This window comes from Podarcis liolepis, assembly GCF_965112155.1.
Source record: "Podarcis liolepis genome assembly, chromosome: 2".
Lineage (NCBI taxonomy): Eukaryota > Metazoa > Chordata > Lepidosauria > Squamata > Lacertidae > Podarcis > Podarcis liolepis.
Window position 1 is genome coordinate 53,561,806 of NC_139555.1, and position 17,204 is coordinate 53,579,009.

Genomic DNA, 17,204 nt, shown 5'->3' on the forward strand with positions numbered 1-17,204 from the left:
AGAGTCTGGGGTGGGTCAGTCAAGGAAGGGAGAAATACTGGAGTGATACACGTTTTTAAACAGCACCAGAGAACCAAATGTGTGCAGAGTTCTTAGCGATCAGATCAGATTATAGCATTCCATGAATGAGTGCATGTTGCTGTTCTAAGATAAAACAGCCAGAGCAAGAGAAGTTTCAAGAAATAAGGAATTACTGGAAATAAGGACCAACTACAGCAGGCCAAAAATGGAACAAAACTAGAGATGGGAACACAGGTTAGGATCCATTCTAGTAGGGAGGGACTGCTGTGATGCCTTTTGCAGCCCATAATGTGGAAGCAAGGATATTCACCCCATCAGGTCCCAAGAAAGAAAGAGTCTGCCGTTGTCATCCTAGCTGTTATGGCAGTGCTGACAGAGCTACTGGGACATTTTACAAGAAGCAAGCTGGGCATGTTCTTGCTAAGCTGCTTGTCAGTTCCAGTAATCTCACTATAAAATATTCTACCCAGTGTGTTATCTATAGTGTTGCTTTATGCTTGGCAAAAAAACAATTACAACTACTATTTGCATGTGTTGGCTATTTAAGCCTACAATCATATACACCACATAGAACTCAGTAGGACTTCTGAGCAGACATGGATAGGATTGTGTTGCTTTGTTTTCCCCCCCATAACCATCAGCCATTGGAGACTGCTGAATAAAGGTTTCAGTTTTAAGGTAAAATTTAAAAATAAAATTTCCTTATAGTTTTCTAGTACAGTGGTACCTCGGGTTACATACGCTTCAGGTTACAGACTCCGCTAACCCAGAAATAGTAACAGATAGGTAGCCGTGTTGGTCTGCCATAGTCAAAATAAAAAAAATTCCTTCCAGTAGCACCTTAAAGACCAACTAAGTTAGTTCTAACTAACTTAGTTGGTCTTTAAGGTGCTACTGGAAGGAATTTTTTTATCCAGAAATAATACCTTGGGTTAAGAACTTTGCTTCAGGATGAGAACAGAAATCGTGCTCCGGCGCGGCAGCAGCAGGAGGTCCCATTAGCTAAAATGGTGCTTCAAGTTAAGAACAGTTTCAGGTTAAGAACAGACCTCCGGAACGAATTAAGTACGTAACCTGAGAGACCACTGTATTACTATTTAAAATCAAACCCTCAAGATTTTCCTTAGCTTACAACTGCTGGAAGTGCTATATAGCTTTCTTCCAAAGGGGCAGTTAAGTTAGTAACTAGTGACACTTTAAAAGGGAACAGGTTTACCACTGTGCCATAAGACAGTAGTTTTCAACCAGTGTGCCGTGGCACTCTGGGGTGCCTAGAATGAGAGTCAGGGGTGCCACAGGCAACACTGAATTCTGTCCCTCTTTGCTTCCCTCCCTCCTCTGATGCCCTCTCTTGTCTCTGCCTCCCAAAGGCTTGCACAGCTGTTTATTGCAGCAGCCCTGGCTATAAGCTCCACAGGCGAATGGTGCCTCTGGAAGGCTCCTCTCTTTGGGGTGGGGCAGCTCAGAGACCAGGGGTGGCAGCAGCAGCTACGCAGAGGACTCCCAAGGAGAGGGGAGAGGAAGCTGAGGGAAGACTCCACAAGGGAGGGTATTTGAAAAGGGTGAGAGGCTGCCAGCTCTGCAGGCAAGGGGTGACATAACTGGGCTCCTGAGCCCCAGAGGGGTGCCGCAGAAAGAATGTAGTTGGTTAAGGGAGCCGTGGACTCAAAAAGGTTGAAAACATCTGGCATAAGCTTTCATGGGTCCCCCTTAGCTTTCTTTTGCAGGTGGCTGTGCAACGAGGGCTGTTGCTGCAATCACAGTGAAGCCACAAACCCTGGTGTACAGAGGCTCTCTCCATTAATAATAGACAACACTTACCATCCATGTTTGGGAGAGACAAGAACTCCAGACACATGCCGAGAACTAACTGTGCTCCTGATCCAACTGCACATGCCTTTGATCGGCCATTGCAAGCACACACACCTCAATTTGGTCATTTATTAGCACTAGAAGAGACCTAAGTCTCCTTTCCATCTGGTACTGTCACACCAGTAAACTGATCAGAGTGCATACACAACCATGTATGTAACAAATATTCTTGTACCCAAATGTAAACAAGTTAAGAACAAAGTGACCCAATCACATTTGCTGTCACTGATAATAGTGTTTTACATGTTGTGGATTGGGGGGGGGGGGGCGTGTCAGTCTAAATGATACCCATGAATCCCTTCCAAACCTGTGACCCTGTGTATATTAGTTTAGATTTTAGAATATGTAAGAGGAACCTGCTGAACCAGTCAGACCAGTTTATTTGTAAGATAATGAATGGCCTGGTGCATTTAACAATATCTTGCTATCTCTACCATTATACTTTAATACCTGTAGTGGGGTGGGGGGGGGGAGACTCCAAAGGCACATTTCCCATCTCTGAACAGATATGTATGTCTGTTTATTTATTTCATAAAATGTATACACTGCTTAACTCTAAAAAAAACAACAACAACCCTCAAAGCAGTTTACAAAAAATATAAAACAATAAACTTGTGAATAAGAAGAATTAATAACAATTTTTGGACAACATACATTTGATACATTTGATGAAATAAGCTCTAGTCTACAAAACCTTGTTATCCGATAAATGTATTGGTCTTTAAGGTGCTACAATACTCTTTCTTGGTTTTTATATAATCTTCTGTATTCTGATCATGCTTCCTGAAGTTCGGCACATCTCTCTGTATTGTCAAGTTAAGCCGCTCAATACTACAGAAAAATCTGTCCAGAAACTTACAATAGAGTATAGTCTTGTGCTTCATTTTGCCTGTCAAATGTGTCTTAAAAAACCCCAACAACCTTACAGATCAATCAATACAGGCACAGGGGAGCTGGTGGGGAAGCTCAAAGACACACAAGAAATGAGAAGCTTTCAGCTGAGATGGTGAGCTGATAAGAGAAATATCCAAGAAATCTGTTTCAGACCTTAAGACAACACAGGCAAGCAGAAGCAGTAAAATAATTATTTGAGACATAATTGTGTAACCTGAATTGTGCAACCAGTTTGTGACTGCAACTATTTCAGGGTGGAATTCAAACTAGAAGTGCTTAGAGAAGCTGGGACTGCAGAAAAAAGCCTCAACAGAGGAGAGAGTATAAATTGTCTTTCCTGCCCTCTCCATGGCTGCTACCATCACAGACAGCTATTGAATCTGGGTGGGGGAGGGAAGACTAAAACCCCTCAGAGGAGAAAAGGGCACGGTTAAATAGAAATGACTGTGAAGGGGTAAAACTAGCTTGGTAAGACAGGACAAGGGCCAGACTGGTAAAAGCAAAATGAAGAAGGCAGAATTGTCTTTTTTGAGTGTGGTAGGGGATTGAGCTGTGTTTCGGCCATTGCCTTTTGTCCCAGAAGCCCTGCTCCCCTCCTTCTATTAATTGTAAGGATATGGGGCCAGCCAAACTGGTGCAGTTGTCCAGTCAGGGGTGATGGAACACCACTCTGTGCATGCCGGAGACAGCTTCCTTTCTTAGTGTATCACCTTCTAGGATTCAGGCACGACACAAATTAAGCTTGAGGAGTGTGAAATTGGCAAGGGGGAGCACAAACCATGAGCTCCCTATAGTGTGAAGAAAGTGGGAAGTTTTTAAGGGTGAAGGCTGGCTCAAAAACAAGATAATGCTGGAGAAACATTGAATGGGCCTGTTCTTCACAACAAGTAATAAAATGGTGGTAATATTGGAACTTCCCTGCCTCCTAGTGGAGAAGGGGCAGTGTTCATAAGTCATTCATCGTAAAGGAGAAGGATGCAGAAGTGAAATATTGAATCATAGCTCCAGAATGGAAAACAGATGATTTTAATAGGCAATTGTGTTTAATTAATTAATTTAAGGGTGTCTCATTAGATGACATCATCAGCCTCTTTATTAGCCCATTATTATCCAGCTCTACCTGTTAGTACATTTGCCAACATTTTGATCAAAACCCCATTGCTTCTTAGGGAAACTACAATTCGATTTACAAGATAAATAAAATGTGTAATTGATTCAAGGTGCACCAATATCCAGGCAAATTGCATAAACCGAGACAAACCAGATGTAAATATATGGTCTATTTTAACACTTAAATGCCAGGACTGATTTAATAATACTCCCACCACCCAAAAAAGTCTCAAGCTATATTTTGCTATCTGCTGGGTTGCACCACTTGATGGCTCACTCTGAAAATATGATGGATACTTTGCTTTCTAGCTCTTGACCAATCTGTGCACACTGGCTGACGCCATAAGGCAGGGATGTCCAACTTCCAAGAGACTGCGATCTACTCCCACTATAAAAACACTGCCAGTGATCTACCCATTGGATTGACCAAATTTGTTGAGCTTTTTTTGTGGGCGTGGGGATCCACACAATTGACTGGAATCGATAGTGGATGTTCAGTCCAAAACGTCTGGAGGGCAGCAGGTTGGGAAAGGCTGGGTCATAGTCTTGGATGAGGAGTGGAAAGACTATGAGTTGTATCCAGTGACATCATCGCATCCCATAATCCCCTCCCTCTCTTCCACATGCACATCCCATAACCCCAAATCTGCTCAGGGTTTCCCTCCAATCCACCAGAGAAGTTACATTTCTCTCTCTCTCTCTCTCTCTCTCTCTCTCTCTCTCTCTCTGTGTGTGTGTGCAGACTGAACACGGAGAGAACATGGAGAGAAGAGGGAGGGGAAGCTTAATTGCATGAGTGGGCATTATTCCACTCATGCACTGACTTCATTGGATTCAACTCGGTGAGCTTCGTCCATAGGTCAGTCATTGTCTCTTAGCTTTGCCTACCTCACAGGGTTTTTTGAGCCTCAAATGGTAGGAAAGGGCCATGTTTCCTGCTCCAAGCTCCCTAGGGCAGCCTTTCTCAACCTGTGGGTCCCCAGATGTTGTTGAACTACAACTCCCATCACCCCTAGCTAGCAAGGCCAGAGTTCAGGGATGATGGGAGTTGCAGTCCAACAACATCTGGGGACCCGCAGGTTGAGAACTGCTGCGAGGGATATAAGACTTCTTGTCGTTGTTGATAAAATATGTGATTTGGCAGGCAGCCCTGCTAAACGCAGAAAGAAGCCGGTGATGTGGCTTCCTGACTGTGGCAGACGCACACCATAAGTTCACCTCACAGCACACTTTTGGCTGGCATGTGAACTTTTAGTTCAAGTGCCCTCAGCTGTTCTTCATTTGTCTTCTTAAAAACCATTATTCTTATGAATTGCTTTGATCGTGGAGTGGCAGTTATTTAAATATTTATGGCCATTTTGCTCCAGTACTGAGCAGAAAACACTAGAGGGCAGTTTAATATATGGACAGAAGCCAGTCAGCTGAATGTTTATCTGTGTTAGAAAAATATAAATGTTCTTTTAAGGGTTTTAAACAATTGGAGGCATTGGCACCCCAGAATCATTTCTCTGGCATCAACTGTAGCCTTCAAATGGAAACAAGCAATTGATTGTTTTCTGAAGCTCATTTGAGAGCTAGTATTTTTCAGAAGACAGTGCTGAGTGGCACAGCCTCAGATTCTCTTAGGCCTTGAAAGAATTATTATTATTATTATTATTATTATTATTATTATTATTATTAATAATAATATATTGAACTTATTATCCCACTCTTCCTCCCAAAGGAGTTTAGGGCAACATACACACCCACAATTAAAAACCCCCCACAAAACCTAAAACAGTTAAATCATTTAATAAATAGTTACAGTTAAACACATGATTATATCCAATGATTTCAGAGTTGCCAGGAATAGTATTCTTCAGCCACCAGGCAATATTTAGGTCTATTGGCTGTGCGTGCATGGCCATCATGTGTGTGTGGTAATCTTTATGTATAGATACAAGTTCAGAAGTAATTATTATTTAAATAGAAATACAAGACATCTCATCCTAGAGGGGAAGAGTGCACCCAATGTGGCTGCTCAGTCTGCTGAATGTAGATAGTGTCCTGAGTCAGCTTTCGTTGACCCTGTTTATTTCTGTGAGTACAAAAGTGTCAGACCTGACTTTTTCTTAGGAGTCAGTGCAGATGGTTCTTTGAGTAAGGCAAAGGGTAGCAAACAAAGACCAGGAAGATGAATTCCCTTGTTACGCAAGAGAGTTAACTTAAAGCAGAAGCTTTTATAGAAGCTGGGCACTATCATCTGGCCAGGCCTGCTGTATCATGTTGCTGTTCAAGAGGCTTGTTTGGCTCTTTGTTGTCCTTCTTTGGCCAAAGTTGGGTAGTGGTATACAGGCTGGATCCTGATTTAATCTGTCTCAGGCTCCATGTTCAGGACCTGCTCCCTATGGAGCCTGGTAGCCTTGGGACTGGTAGGGCAAAGGCAGGGAGGCCAACCAGAGCCAACTAATTCTGATTTTGTCCCCATCCTCCTATTGGCTGAACTCTACAAAGGCTAAGGTGGGCGCTGACAGACAAGTTGTAAGGAAGGAGGCGGGTGGGAGCTGGCTGAGGATGGATTGTGCTTGGCGGAGGGATGCCTCATTTGCCCTAATGGACCAGCTTTCACTGCCTCCTCCAGACTTGATATGGGTTGCAACCTGGATAAACCCTTTGAATTCACTTGCCACAATGAATTCGCTTGCCGCAGTGGTAGATGCTCACATCTTAAGCCCTGTGTGACCTCCCCGCATGCATACTGATGGGCGTTATAGAAACATGTGTGCTTTAGAAGGCAGAGAAATGGTGTGTGTGTGTGTGTGTGTGTGTGTCAGTGTCAGTATTTCTAATAAGAAATGAGACAGGAGGTGTGGTAGTGTAAATATTTCTCACTCCATGTTGTGAACCTGCAATCCTACACAGTGCCACTAGCATATAATGACTGGGCTTACTGATCATCCTGTTTTAAATATTTCTCTATCAAAAGCAACAAAGAACAATTGTTTTTCTAATGCTAAAGAAAATGAGGAAAGGAGTCATGGGTATGATTTTCAAGTTCATCTAGTCCAGCTTCCTCTTCTCACAATGGCCAGTCAGATCCCCAATGGGAAGCCTGCAAGCAGAACCCAAGTAGGAGAGCACTCATCCCACTTGTGATTCCCAGCGACTGGTATATTCAGACTAGGTATACTGCCTCCAACCCCGGAGGTAGAAAAGGAAGGATGGCATTAAACTTCTGTCTAATTGTTGGAAGGCTTTATCTCTTTAATATAGTGTATAAACCTTTATGCAAAAATCCTGAGCTAGAATGCTGAACCTTAACAGATACTGTGCAATCTGTGTTTACTGCTTTGAGCAAATAACTGTATCAGATCCTGCAAAACAACTGTCGGTCTGGATGCACCCTCAGGGCCTATTTCATCTGATTAAGGATTCCAAGAGAGAACACAACTCTTTTGTGAAATCATTAAAGCACTGATGTTTTATGAAGTCTTCCCATCTGATTGAAGCACAAGGGAACTTGCACTAGTGGATATTATTGGCTGTAAATTAAGGGACAGTGACAGACCCAGAGACAGGAATGAAAATGGTTGGAAAAGTGCCAGGTTTGAAAGCTGAGCTTAGATGTGAAACTCTTTTGCGGTATCGGTTCATTCTGCCTAGAGGAAGAAGGCAGTGCGGGAATCTCATCTTTGAAAACAGACATTGGTGTTTGTGTGTTTCCTCCTAAGTGCAATCTCTATGTTCCCATTTGTCTGGAGGCAGGAAAGAACAGTTCCAGGGGAAGTGGTTGCTCTGCAGCAGATGCTGTTGGGCTTTCAACTTCCTTCAGCCCCAGCCAACTTGGCCAATTGTCGGGCTAGAGGGGGAGTCCAGCAGCATCTGGCAGCTCCAAGGTTTCCCCATGCTTGCTGTCCATCATTCTGTTCTTTCCATAATGGAGTGAGTTGGATGATAGAAACTGATAGCTCTTGACTCTGAGTTTTTATTGAACAATTCATGCATAAATAAAGGCTTGGCAGCATAATTACTCCGCATCACACAGCCAGTGCCTAATATACTTTTATGTTTAATCACAGTAGGTTTTCGTTCAGTGGCTATTGTTTTAAAATACATACCCAGTGCTTTATGGAATGTTGTTGTTGTTTTGCAATAAGGATTTAATCACTTCAATTTCCAATCTACAATGTTTTCAAAATACTCAGTAAAACTACTGTATAGTTGACATATGATGTTGTGGAATAACCTCTTAGAAATAAAAGCCATCTTAACAGATGTTGGATAATGGTAATTCACTCTTTTGTGATACACATCCAAAAAGCAAATTAAGGTAGACAAAGGACTGAGATTATGTAATCAAGTAATCAAGGTCAGAATTTCTCTAAAGCCCGCTGGTTCCTTTCCCTTCTTTCTCCTTCTCTCTTCTTCAGAAGCAATATGCCTTTAAACTGCCATTTCCCATTCCAACTGCAGAATTATGCCCTTGCAATGCACCCGTAGAAGTCAGTTTCCCACAGTATGTGGACAAAAAAACTGTGTGGCGGGAAGAGCGAATGGTAGATTCCAGCATCACCACCCCACTATTGCGGTCCCACCCTAGTTGTGAAATTGCAGCACAGAGAAGCAGTTCCTAAATCATGTGTGAAGAAGGCTTGAACTCACGTCCCTAACTAGAACTCTAATAATAATAATAAAAATTTTTATTTATATCCCGCCCTCCCCAGCTCAGGGCCACTAACAACAATAACATAGTACAACATTCTAAAACCATTCATTATAAAATTAATTCAAATCAAATTGATGGCAACCATTGGGCTAGAGTTCTGTGAAGATTGCCAAAGGAGGGTGTCAGGCTGTGCCCTGGCCAAAGGCCTGGTGGAACAGCTCTGTCTTGCAGGCCCTGCGGAAAGATGTCAAGTCCCGCAGGGCCCTAGTCTCTTGTGACAGAGCGTTCCACCAAATCGGAGCCACAGCTGAAAAAGCCCTGGCTCTGGTTGAGGCCAGCCTAACCTCTCTGTGGCCTGGGACCTTCAAGATGTTTTTGTCTGAAGACCGTAAGTTCCTCTGTGGGACATACCAGGAGAGGCGGTCCTGTCACAAACTCTGGGTCACATGATCAAAGACTACCTCTTTTATCTAGGTTCTGCTTACCAGAAAGCAGAATGTATAGCCTGCAAAAGAGAGTCCCCCCTGCTAACAGCAGCCCTATCATTCAGTAGCCAGTCAAAAGGTCATCATAACAGAAAAATAGGTAGGCCAGACTGAGAGAGATGGATTTAGGGGAAACCAGTGAAGCTCATGATTGATCAGGAATTTCAGTAAATATGGGCCAGATTCAAGCTTAACAATTTATGCATTGTATCAGGAACATGTGTTTGGCTTTTTAGGCACAGAGTGCTGGGCTTTTGCCCTCATTAAGAGCAATAGAAGCTCATAGCTGTCAACTTTTCCCTTTCCTTGCGATAAATCCTATTCAGAATAAGGGAATTTCCCTTAAAAAAGGAAAAATGTTGACAGCTATGATAGAAGCTCTGTAACTGCCTTAATTTGGGTAAGAACTTTTCTGTGATCTGAAGTGGGTCATCCCATCAATAAAATAAAGGAGTGAGTTTCTTACCAGCTAAGATTAGCAGTGATATTAAATGAAGAAAAGTGAAAAACCCTCTTTGCTAAGAACAATTAAGGTTGTAGCCATTAGCTCAGTTGGTAGAGCATGAGACTTTTAATCTCAGAGTTGTGAGTTTGATCCCCACGATGGGCAAAGATTCCTGCAGTGCAAAGATTGGGCTAGGTGACCCTCATGGTGCCTTCAAACTCTATGATTTTATGAGTCTGTGATCACACTTGAATGTGTGTGTGTGTGTGTGTGCTGACTCTTTGAATTCCTATTTCTGGCTTCAGAAAAAATCATTTTGAAAGTGCACAGAATTAGTTGCTGACCCTGCCAAACAAAACAAAATGGAGTCTGCTGAACTGAAGGAAGTACTTCTTCTTCATCATCATCATCATCATTTTCTTCTTCTTCTTCTTCTTCTTCTTCTTCTTCTTCTTCTTCTATTTTATTTTGTCTTGGTGTCATGCAGCTGTTCTGCAATCTTGCTTAGCAGCATTTGTTTGGCTGTGTTACCTAAGAAATCCACAAGGTGGTGGTGTTCATTAACATGCTGCGATGTTCTAGTCCTTGCCACCCTCCAAATACCTCAATTGTTCTTTGTTAGCAACATTCTGCCAAAAGGAAAGGCAAGCCTTCTGCAGTTTTTGTACCAAGCAAAAGAAAACAAACCATCTATTTTTCATTACTGTTTTAATGTGGAATAGCAACTTTTTAACAAGGGATATATATATATATATATATATATATATATATATGGAAAATCTATTGTGCCTGAAATGAATTAACCAATTTGTAAACATGACACTTCCTGCATCTTCATCTTTAAAACATTAGCCCGTAGGGCAAATGATTAGCATTTTCCCTTGACACTGGCATCGATACCTTAGCTGACTTGGCTGAGCCAATAAATGCTTTGGCTCTTGCAAGCAGTTCATTTTAATGGCTGAACACTGTTAGAAAGGACTCGGTGCTGCTGAGGGGAGCTGGAAGTGTGGAGAGCCCATTAATGTGCACACAATATATTGGCAGCTCATTTAATAAGGCAAACAAACAAGGCTACCTTTAATAGCAAGAGCTGGCCTAGAGAGGCTGCGGCAAGCGAGCAAAACCCCCGCTGTGAAAATGTTTTCAGAAAAGTGCTCTGAACAGAAACATTACTATGACTTGTCAATATTGCTCTTTCAGGGAAAATAACAGCATTCATGCATTTTGTATAAGGAAGGCAGATCAAACAGATGATCAAAGCCATTTTATTATGTATAAGCTCTCCTCCTGCGTTGTTTTTAATGTCAGATGCTTAGGCATTCAAGAATGGGCTCATTTGCCCATGGTTATGACCAATGGCATCTTTCTATACTGCCAAGGAAACAGCAAAGTCTTTTAAAGGTTGTGATTTCTCTTTCGCATCCATTCAAGTAAGTGAGAATCTTTTCCAGTGGCTTTGGTTTGGGGTCTTTAAAATATGGACTGAAGATACAGCAGAATCCTATGCATTTCTGTTAAGAAGTAAGCCTCACTGATGGACTTACTCCTGGGTAAGTATATGCAGGATTGCAGTCCTAGTCATCCTTCCTTTCACCTGTTGACATCCCATAATTTTAAAGTGACAACATCTTTATCCCATGATCTCTCCACAGACAGAAGACTTTTTCTGTGTTTCTTTGGAGCGAATGTCTAGGCTGAGTTGTTTCTTACAGTTTTATGCTGGCACAAAGAGTTTCTTTCTTTCTTTCTTTCTTTCTTTCTTTCTTTCTTTCTTTCTTTCTTTCTTTCTTTCTAAGGTCCCATGCATTGTGAGAAATATCTAGAAGAGCACTTCCCAAAATGATGCAGTGCTGAAATCTGGAGTGGTCCCAGTGCCCTCTGCTGTATGTTCTCCGCGGCACAAAGTCAGCAATACGCAGACAGTCATTTGCTGCACCAGCACATGCCTAGTCAGCGTTCCATCCGGCCTATTGCAAGAGTCTGCTTGAAAAGCAAAGCCTCGTTTTACCTCTGAAGCTTGGCAGTTTCCATGCTTTTGAGAGCGGCAGCCACACAGCAGTGAACGTTAGGGCCTTTCGAGAAACCGCTTCCTCTGTGGCAAAGGTTTTGCTCCATGCAATGGCACACGTGGGGAGAAGAACGTTTGCAAGAACCTTGCCATGTGTACAGCCCCCTGTGCTGAACTGCAGTAGTGGGGCGCATGAAACACTTGCTTGCTGGTTCTGTCTGCCTCGGCACTACCAGCATGAGCGTGCAGCTGCTACCACATAGGCTATAGCTGCACACATTGGATCAGGGTTCTCCCAGCTCCTAGTGCCACTGCAAACAAGGGTTTTCCCGTGGTCTATGTGAGGGCAAAATGAAGTTTTAAACTTCGACTCTGTTTGATCTTTGTGGTTGGGACAGCTTGCTTGTAGAGTCTATTCAACCCAACAGCAAAAAGTAGGGTACATCTTTCATTTTGTAGTTCCAATGCCCCTGGAAAAGGAGAGCTTCCACTAGAGGCGTAGAAATATCATTGGGTTTTTGCATGCATTCCAAGTGGCTGGAAACTCCTGCCAAAGATGAGTGGATTCGGTTAAACAGTATGGGAAGGTATCCTAAGGCCCTAAAATTTCAAGGTGAAATGTGGTCCTTTCGTTTCATTTATGCTTAAGTGGTATTCAAATTTTGTTAAATACATAGGCTTTTTCTTAGTGGCTCAGAACTTACACATTTTATTCCTGATAGCCCTATTTGAGTGTTCTGGTCATGTGTAAACCCTATACACAAGTGAGCATGAGGGCAACAAGCTCTGTCTCCACATTGCCATCTCCCCAGTTGCCCTGCTCACATGTAGAGTTTGCACAAAAGCAAAGACCTGGATAGGATTTATGTCCTCTTGTGGCTCAAATATCTACTCTCTCATGCTATCTGTGTACAGTCATACCTCGGGTTAAATATGCTTCAGGTTGAGCGTTTTCCAGTTACGCTCTGTGGCGACCCGGAAATAATGGAACGTGTTACTTCTGCGTTTCACCGCTCGCGCATGCACAGACACTCAAAATGACGTCACACACATGCGCGGAAGCGGCGAATCACAACCCACAAACGCGGGTTGCGTTTGCTTCAGGATGCGAACGGGGCTCCGGAACGGATCCTGTTCGCATCCAGAGGTACCACTGTACACATTTTGTGCAACAATGGGATGTGGAGAGGCTCCCCCCCCCTCATTTGCCTTTAAATTGTTGTATACACCCATGAAGAAACATTGATCTCAAACATTTGGAGGGAAGTAAAAATACATTTTTTGGCCAAATTTATAGTGGTTCAGGGAGGCACACATTGTGCATGACAGTAGAGCAATTAAAAAAATATTCCAAAAATAATAATATTTATATTGATTCAGTGTGATAATATATTCTGCTGTCAACTTACTATGTGTTTTAATAGCTGCAGCCCAGAATTTAGCTGCTTTTCTTTTCTCAAAGTAAACCTGGTATCTATTAACATTAAGTTTTTCATTTAAAGCTTCCTGGGTAAGCTTAAACCAGTGGTCAGATAAATGCTTCACATAATGCACAGTAAAAAAAAAAAAATGCTTTGGGGGGAAAATACACAAATCAAATTTTCCAGTTCTTCAGACCTGCATGGACATTGACATCCAGGAGCACAAATGGTTCAGATAATTTATCTTCTAGCACCACACTTGTCTTCATCAAATTGTAAAAATGATCTCTGTGGTGTTGTCCTTTTTAAACAAAAAACAAAAAACCATGACACGCCCTGATATCCAGGAAAAGAGAAGTATAGAAAGCCAAATGAGATTAAACACAATTCCTGCTACTGTGCATGAGAATTCTGTAATGCAGGCTGTGTAATGCAGCATGAACTCTAATTAGTTTCTGGCTATAAACAGGCACCTATGAATGTCATCACAATGTGCCATTGGAGACTGAAATCAAACCCTACAGTTGGCAGAGGTCCCTGTCCTCTGAGGTGAAAGTGATTCTGCACTGGAGGCAGAGCTGTGCGCTTTAAACGCTATCCAGCAGAGGGCCAGAGCATTGAAGTACTGCAATCAGGTTGCTATTTGTATGGCTCCTGTAATTTGTGTACCGGTCGATGCTTTCAGGGTTTGAAACAGTAATGCACGTATAAAAACTTATTGCAGAGGGAGGTTAAAATGCCTTTTGCCATTACGATTGCATAAAACTGCTTGTAGGGGATGAAAAACCTTTTGTCTGACTTATCAAGCCCCTGAGTTATAAAAAGGGCTTGGCTTTCTTAATCGCTAAAAGGTAAAGGACCCCTGACAGTTAAGTCCAGTCGCGAACGACTCTGGGGGCTCATCTCGCTTTACTGGTTCCGACGTTTGTCCGCAGACAGTTTTTCCGGGTCATGTGGCCAGCATGACTAAGCTGCTTCTGGCAAAACCAGAGCAGCGCACGGAAACGCCGTTTACCTTCCTGCCAGAGCAGTACCTATTTATCTACTTGCACTTTGAGGTGCTTTTGAACTGCTAGGTTGGCAGGAGCAGGGACTGAGCAATGGGAGCTCACCCCATTGCGGGGATTCGAACCGCCGACCACAGAGCCACCCGCGTCCCACCTTCGTAATCTCTGGCTTTCCCCAGATCTCCCAGAAACGATTGTTAGAATCTGATGTTCAATAGGCAGCTGTGGGCACAGCTAAAAGCCGTATTCCTATCCTAAAACTGGCACCTGAAGATATCTGAGAAAGCTGCTAATACCAGTTTCACAAAAATATTGATTCAGTTGACAAGAATGCAGGAAAGACTTGCTTGTAAAATTGTAGGAATTCATCCATAATGCTGTGGCCCTCTAGATGCTGGTGGACTCCCAATTCCCAGCATCTCTGATCACTGGGCCACACCATCTGGGGCTAATGGGTCTTGGGAGTCCATCAACGAATTGAGGTCACAGTTTCCCCATCCCTGATCTAAGGAATGTGTCCTTCAATGTGTATTATCATACATGCTTTTGTGACAATGATTACTGTGTGCTGCATTTTACAGAAAAGCAGAAGCAAATGACAGGTCTCTGCGCCGCTGAACTTACAAATGTACTTGTGGACCAGGTGTGGGGACCTTTGGCGCTCCAGATGTTGTTGATGTGGCCATTGTCCATGCTTGCTGGGGCTGATGCGAGTTCTCGTCCAGAGACATCTGGGGGCTGTGGAGGGCAGAGAAAGGAATCATAGGAAGGGTAGGCAGAGGCAACCTGACAGGCTTATGTTTCTTTTTTTTGCCACATTTTCTTTCTTTGACACTACGTGTATTAATCTGGAATGAAATGCTTTCCTAATAAACTAAGAAAAAACATCAGCACAATTTTGCTAACATTTTGTAATGTTGAGCATTTTAAACTCCCTTTTTCAATTCTCCCTGTTTCTCCATAGCTGTGTCTATATCCTTTGGTTTAGTCACCTCTGCCTAGTACATAAAAATAGGAATCAGGATATTAATTGTGACAATGAGAAGGTGATTCAGGTCGGAACAAGCCCTGCCCTATTTTCCATGTGCAAATGCATGTGTCCTCGTTAAACTTTCCAATTGTACCATCGACTGTTTGATATCAATCTAACACAAGGCTTTCTCCTTTGCACTTTGAATGATTTTCTAATTTGGATTAGAATGAGAAACAGACTGCCATGGGCTAATCTAGCTATATTTGGAAAGCAAATGTATTATCAGCTTTATCAAATCTATGGCAGGTTTATTCATAATCAACAATTCCATTCAAATGCAAGTTCATAGCTCTTAGTAATAAATTTTCCAGTATACAACTCAGCATGCTCCCCCCCCCTCACATGACTCAGTGGGGCTCTGCTTGATGTAATTTTTTTTACACTGACCATTGTTTGCACAGTGCATGGACTGAAATATTACTTATCATTTACATTAGTGGTTCCCTGGTGACTGCTGCCTGCTTTATCTGTAATTTTTGACACCGCAAAAATTCATCACTGTTGTGCTTCCCCCCGCCGCCAATTCCACAGCCCACATGGCTCTAAGCTGCATAGATTTGCTTCAGATTTGCTTCTGATTTCCTATCTAATCAGTGAGGAAAAGAGCCTTATTGCTAGTGACTGTACATTGCTGTGGATGGATGGCTTCCCTCTCAGCATTGGGCTTGCAAGGGGTGAGGACAGTTGGCCAGTGAGTTAATTGTTGGACTCAGAAGCCATCGGGGCAGAAGTGATGGGGTTCTTTACCCACTCGTTCCAGGATCTGAAGGGAGCAGATCTTTGGAAATTTAACCAGCAATGCCCAAGGGCCAATTTATGCTGCAAAATTCTTTCATCAAACTGTGTATGCGAGTACACAGTTGTGTGGAGGAAAGGATAACATGAGCCAGGCTGGAGACCAGCAAGCTAGCAACCAAATATTGTGACCACAATTACACTTTCAACTCCACCTCCCACCCAAACATGGATGTTTGTGATGGTTCCTTGTGTATGTAGCTTGGCTCATGCTAACCTTTTCCTATGTGGCTGTGCTTCCATGTATTCAGGAAAGAATTTAGAAGATTGAATAGTAATGCAATGAGCAAGTGTATCATAAGTGCTGATATAGGAACAGTGAAAATGCTCTGAAATCTAGCTGGGGTTGTCAGTGTGGAACCCTCGAGGACTTCTGAGAGCCAGTGTGGTGTAGTGGTTAAGAGCAGTAGACTCGTAATCTGGTGAACCGGGTTTGTGTCTCCGCTCCGCCACATGCAGCTGCTGGGTGACCTTGGGCTAGTCACATTTTTCTGAAGTCTCTCAGCCCCACTCACCTGACAGAGTGTTTATTGTGGGGGAGGAAGGGGAAGGAGATTGTTAGCCGCTTTGAGACTCCTTCGGGTAGTGATAAAGCGGGATATCAAATCCAAACTCCTCCTCTTCTTCTTCCCTTGGGGCCCACAGATCCTTTGAGCCCCCTCCAATCATTCCTCTCATTGTCAAAGGGTAGCAAGTGTGGTCAGAACAGCAGTCAAATCTTAGGTTACTTCTGTGTCCACAGATGTGTTCTGGGATTTGTTGGTGTGTGTGTTTGTTTGTCCTCTTCTGATAAAGCCGTGAAGATTCATGAAGATCTGCGCCTTGAATCTGTGTGTGTGTGTGTGTGTGTGTGTGTGTGTGTGTGTGTGGTGCTGGCCATCTCTAGATCTATGCTTTATTTGTTTTTGTAACTGTGCTGTCTACTATTGTAAGCTTTTGTATGATGGTGGCTGAGGCTGGGTGCTCCATCTAAAACCATGCAAGTTCAAGAGGAGCCATTTTAATTCTACTGAATCCAACTTGGAGAGACGCAACCAGACAGGGCAGTACCCACTTCCCTCACTCAAAATTCTGAATGGGTCCTTGGGCCCAAAATGTTTATTAACCCCGGTATATGTGTTCATTCTTGGTGTACAGTGAAATGAGCTGAAGTATATGCCCAGCACATGTTTCAGTGCAAGTGGATGTTTGTTTCTTCTATCACTGGACAGTAGCAGAATACATAAGATGACTCAACAGAACGGAGAACAGAGTTCCTGTACCTTTCAGTTGTTGACTAGAAGTTGGTACTGGAGCAGCTTTGTTTTGCTGGTTTTAAAAAAGAAATGTGTAGAAATTACCTCTCTTTGTGTAACTTTATTTTTCATTTACAACAAATAAACTTTTCAACAATAGCAACAAAAATAAGCAATTCTCACATATCAAACCTTATCTTCCCTCTCCCTCTTTCAGTGGTTCCATGGAT

The 17,204-nt window shown here is 42.8% G+C and overlaps 1 protein-coding gene across 3 annotated transcripts in view; it reads left to right on the forward strand.

The window, feature by feature from the left end:
* Positions 1-17,204, forward strand: part of PPP2R2B (protein phosphatase 2 regulatory subunit Bbeta) — a 249,573-nt gene that overhangs the window by 23,325 nt on the left and 209,044 nt on the right. The window lies entirely within an intron of this gene.